We start from the raw sequence: 6,000 nt of genomic DNA on the forward strand, positions 1-6,000 counted from the left end.
TTAAGCTCCAATGGAGGTATCGTAAATGATGAACTGATTAAAAAACAAAAACTTACACTTTTAAAACAATCTCCGAGATTCCCGACTTTAGTAAAAAAGGGTTTTCGTACAAAATATTGAAAGCCTTTCCATACAGAAACCTGAGTAAGTTAGAGAAAAAAAGGAGACACATAGAAATACATCACAAAGAAATTACGATGCATTCCGTAAACAGCACAGGACGCTGCAACCAGCTGGCATTACAAGACCACGGGGAAAAAGTGAACGAGTCTATAAATGTTATCGGGAAACAAGCAATTTCAAAAATGAAAGAAAATTTGAAAAAATTTAACATAAAAATATTGGTGGAAAATATTTTATAATGTTAGAATGAGAAAGAACTTCCTAAGCCTGAATCAAACCCCAAAACCATAAAAGAAGAGATGGCTCTGCCTTTGTTACATAATGTGTTAGCGCTTTACGGCATATGCAAAATAAGGACCAGTTACAAAGCAGAGCCTATGCCCGAGATAAAAAGCTAATGTCCTTCTTAGCCATGAAAAGTTCTTATACATCAGTGACAAATACCCAACGGGCAAATGCGTGAAGACCGTGGGAAGACATGCAGCCAAACATCCTGAGTGGGGGCTGACTTTGATTTTCCGCTTTATCTCACTCTCTTTATCTCCGTCTTCATCCTTATCTCTGTAGGATGAGCCACTTTCATACACATTATTAATAGATACTTTTGCTGATTGCTATTACGTGTTCTCTAGATCAAAACTGCGAGGAAGGTACTGTTAGACCCATTTTACATACAAGAAGACTGAGGTTCCCAAGGTCAGGTAATTAGCAGATCCAGGACTCAGAAATCAGATCTTCTGGTACCAAATCCCTTGTTCTATTGATAGCTCTGGAAGACCACAAATCAAATGTGTGACCACTGCATTTTAGCAGCCAGCACTGGCCCATGGTGACCCTGCCCAGACTGGGTCTCCAGCCCCTAGAGGCCGGCATGGCGAAGAAGGCAGGATGCCTGTCTGTTTGGGTGACCACCTCAGCCCTTGGTTCTGTCCTCTGAGACAGACAGACAGACGCACACACACTCACACCTTGGCCTCCCGGGCCTCCTTTGGCCTTGAGCCTGTCTTTTTTGTCCTTTCCCAGCCCTTGCTGCTCGTCGGCTCCTGGTCCTCATTCCTTCCTGGTCCTGCAGCCTCCAGCTTTCAACTGTGTCCCCTAGACTCACCAGCCCCACAAGTCCTGGTCTGCAAACTGGGTGGGCATCTGCCACTCCCACTCCCTCCCCTGATTCAGCTGGGCCAGCCACACCCAGAGAGTGGCACGTCTGTCTGGCCATTCCCTGCCTTGCCTCTCCGAAATCTCAGACCTGCTTTTTCTCCCCCACCCTGAACAGCACCTAGCACTGGGCTGGGTACACAGAGATGCTCTGCAGATTCCATTGACTGGCGACTGGCACTGGGCTTGAGGGTGCCAAGTGTTGGACACCCAGAAAACCTCCTAGGAAACTCCTGCAGCTGATTTCTAGTGACTTCTTGCTGAGCCTCAGTGGCCTCCTCTGAACAATGTGATCTTCATGTCCCACTCACCAGAAAATGGGGAGCAGGAGCAAGGTGGGGCCTTCCAGGTGTCAGATGCTCAGTTGGTAGGAGGTGAGAAAGGTGGAGAAGCAGAATGACTTCAGACCGGTCAACCTGGCCATACCCCTCCCTGCACTCTTGTCAAGCTCTCCGAGCTTGCTTGGCTTGGGGACAGTGAAAAGAGAGAGAGACGGAGAGTAGGCTGGGAGGGCAGAGAGGACAGGCCGAGACTATAGGGGCGGGTGGTGGCCTTCAGCATTCCTTGCAGGTGTCAGAGGTGCACATGGAACAGGTCTCCAAAACAGAAGCAGCACCTTGCCCCACCTGCCCACTCCCAGGGCCCACTCTCAGGGAGATACTGCGACGTTGAGGACGGAGCACCGGTCCTAAAGTCAGAGAGGCAGAGTTCTAGTCCTGCATCTATTATACCTTAGCTGGGCACCACACCCAGGCCAGGCCACCTCTCTGTGCCTCACTTTTCCCATCTGTTAAATGGGACCTTTCCCTTAGCAACCAAGTGTTTAACCACTGCGCCACCAGGGCTCTTTATAGTAACAATAGTGATTAATAATAGTCATAATAAGCATGAGGGCCGTGAGCTGGTTCTGCTCACCTAGGTGCACGCCGCTCACCATTCTCATCTTCCAGCACCTAGAGACCCAGGAGCAGGGCAATTCTTTCTCATCAGATGGAATGTCGGTGTTGGTGCCATAGAGTCGGTTCCACTCATAGTGTCCCTGTGTACAACAGAACGAAACACTGCCTGGTCCTGCGCCATCCTCACAGTCATTGTTGTGTTTCAGCCCATAGCTGCAGCCATTGTGTGAATCCATCTCATCAAGGGCTTTCTGCTTTTTAGCTGACCCTCTGTTTTATCAAGCATGATGTCCTTCTTCAGGGACTGGTCCCTCCCGATACAGGATGTTTGTAGCTGTTTCTTCTCATTTTGAGTCATGCCACATCAGCAAATGAAGGCCCTGAAAGCTTGACTCCATCCACGTCATTAAGGCCAACTCTCTACTTTGAGGAGGCAGCCCTTCCTCAGTCATATTTTGAGTGCCTTCTAACCTGAGGAGCTCATCTTCCGGCACTTTATCAGACGATGTCCCCTTGCTATTCATAAGGTTTTCACCAGCCGATTTTTCAGAAGTAAACTGCCAGGTCCTTCTTCCTAGTCTGTCTTAGTCTGGAAGTTCCACTGAAACCTGTCCAACTTGGGTAGCCCTGCTGGTATTTGGCAAAGCTTCCGGTATCACGGCAACACGTAAGCCACCATAGTATGACAAACCGACAGACACATATTCAGGTGGACTATGTACTATAAATAGTGGACTAGATAGCAAGAATAGAACTCTAAGGTCAAAATCTATAAGTAATTTAGTTAGCACAGGAAAAGGTGTCGCTATTTGGGCAACTACTGAATATTCGAAGTGCTGCTGTGTAGTTAAGGCTGGGAAGACCCATTTCTGAGCATTTTCAGAAATGCAAGAATGCTGGCCACCTATGACTAAAGAAAGCGCCAAGTCACAGGGCCAGGCCCGCTGTGTGGGTGGAGAGGTGGTGAGGAAATACAAGGGCCTGGAGACCCGTTCTCCAGGAATGTTCCATGCAATCCCACATGGAATTCAAGAGCAGCTGTGCCCACTAGCACAGGACAAGGAGCGACAGATAGAGTGTAGCTCTGGACGCCATCATCACACGGTTCACCCTGCAGGTGTAGGGAGGAGCAAAGCATGTCAGGGATGTGGCAAGGAAGGTTCATGCCATTCATCCTTGTTTCCATCATGTGTTTCAGGATGAGAGAAAGCAGGCTGGCGAAAACCATGTGTGGGCGGTAAGTAGGTCACCCTTATTTGCAAGGGTATACTCTGAGCTGGCACCAGAGTTGGCTCACACCAGGCAGTCCTTTTATAGATGAATGTCTCTACAACCCAAGACAAAATAAACATCATAAAAATGTTGTCATTTCCTGGGGCTGCCATATCAAAATGCCACAAAGTGGGCAACTCTAAAGAACAGAAGTTTGTTGTCTCACGGTTCTGGAGGTGACAAGTCCAAATTTGGGCATTGGCCATATCGATTCCGTCTGAGAGCTTTGAGAGAGGAACGGTTCCACGCCTGTCTCCTGGTTTCTGGTGGCCACTGGCGAGCCTTCACATTCCTTTGCTGCTTACAGGTACATCTGCCTCTCTCATCACATGGCGTCCATCATCACATGGTGTCCGTCTTCGCATGGCGTCTGTCTTCCGCTGTGGTAACTCACTCTCCGTGGCTGTTCTCACCTTGTACAAGACACCACTCGGAAGGTATTAAGACCAGGACCCACTGCACCCTGGTATGGTGTAACTGATAATGTCTTCAAAGAAAGACCCTATTTCCCCAAACAAGGTCACATTCACACATACAGGGGTTAGGACTTCAACATGTCTTTCTGAAGGGCACAGTTCAATCTATGACACATTGTTTTTGGGGAGAGACTATACTGATTGAAACTTACACTGAGATATAAATGACTGCTTTCAGATACCTTTAACGGGGACAAGGAAAGAAATAGTAGAGTCCCCCGGAAGCCGCAGCAGGGAAGAAAGCCCTCAGAGTAGGGGAAGTTTCGGGAACAGGGAAATGGAGATGAGGGGACCAGCAGATTTGATGTCAGGTCAGAAAATCTGGATTCAGGTTCCATACCTACCACTTCCCATCTTCTCAAACCTCCTGAAGTTCCTTCACTTTTTAGAACCTTTATCTCCTAACCCATAAAACTGGGAAATCCTTGAGAGATCCATTAGGAGGATTGATTAAACTGTTGTGTTGTTGTTAGGTGCCATTGAATTGGTCCTGATTCACAACGACCCCACGTGTAACAGAACAAAACATTGACCAGTCCTGCCCCGTCCTCACAATAGCAAGTATGTTTGAGCCCATTGTTGCAGCCACGGTGTCAATCCATCTCGTTGAGAGTCTTCCTCTTTTTCACTGACCCTCTACTTCACCAACTAGTGACTGTAAATTGTGTAGTGTAAACTTAACTGTCTATGCCTGGGCTGTGGCACAACTTTGGGATTTTGCAGGACCTTCTGGGAGGAATAAGAGAGATTACTTGCTGCCCAGCTCGAAATCTGTTGTTAGGATTAAAATCTAAGCACAGGTTCCTGGTGCCACCCCAAATCTCGTCACATCTCTGAGCCTCCATTTCTTCACCTGTAAAATGGGGGTGACCATGCTTCCCTCTGTCAGGGAGCCGAGCTAAGCTGTCAGGTGTCAGAGGAGCCAATTAAGACGATGAGCCACATGGAAGTAACAACCAAGCCTTTAATTACTTACGGCCATAGTATAAGCAAGAGGTTAAACCCAGAGGAGGCGCTGGCTCCTCCCTGCTCCATATTTCCCTGGGAACAGTACCTGGGCCAGGGTCAGGTGGATCAGCGCAGACTTGGGGACTCATCTCGCTGCCAAAGGAGCCCTGAACAAAAGGCTTCTGCAGTTTTATGGACCCCTAGGCCGGGGCGAGGGTGAGGGGGAAGGGCTAGCGTGGAAAAGTGCTGAGAATTGAGTCAGAGTGGGGAAAAGTGGCTTCAAGGTCCACCTGTCTTCCTCCTGATAACCTTTACAAAACCCATGGGACATATGATATCCGACCCACTTTTTGCGCCTCTGGAATTCTTTGGAAAGGGGATAGCCCAATTTTAACACACTTGGCCTCAAGGTGGAGGCCTTTGGGAATGTGTGAAGCTCAAGAACCCTGAGTTGGAGCCCCATTTTTGTGTAGATTGAACATGTCTTCAGTGATGCCTCCTGGACGTGTGAATTTTCTAAACTTTTGACAGGTTTGCCTTTAAGTATTTCTGTGAGATAAGCCTCCCCATTATGTTCCCCAGTTACTATGTTCTTGTGAGAATGTACTTACCATGAGAATAAGCTATTGCTAGTCTTCATTCAGTCATAGCGGCCATTTTCTCCCTGACACCATTCATTATTATGAGGCATTACTGGCTTCCTGCTTTTCTAGCTTGCGAACAGTAAACAATGCCTTTCCCATAAGGAATAAAGCATTGCAGTGGTGTTTTTCAAGAGATTGGAACTGCTTATTCTTACCCTGCATTCAAGCTTAAGGCTCAGTCATTGCTTCCACATGTAGCAGGTGGAATGCGTTGCTGAGCAGCTCTGCAGTGTTCCAGGGCAGCCGTTTCTGCTTCTTAGCTGTTAGTACTGCTTTTGTTATAATGAATAATACATAGGAATGTTAATTTTTCTGAGCTTCAAATTCCGAGGTGGCTCAGTGGTTAAGAGCTCGACTGCTAACCAAAAGGTTGGCAGTTCGAATCCACCAGCCGCTCCTTGGAAACCCTATGGGGAAGTTCTACTCCGTCCCATAGGGTCACTGTGAGTCAGAATCAACTGGACAGCAACAGTTTGGTGTTTT

The sequence above is a fragment of the Elephas maximus genome, chromosome 10, assembly GCF_024166365.1.
Source record: "Elephas maximus indicus isolate mEleMax1 chromosome 10, mEleMax1 primary haplotype, whole genome shotgun sequence".
NCBI lineage: Eukaryota > Metazoa > Chordata > Mammalia > Proboscidea > Elephantidae > Elephas > Elephas maximus.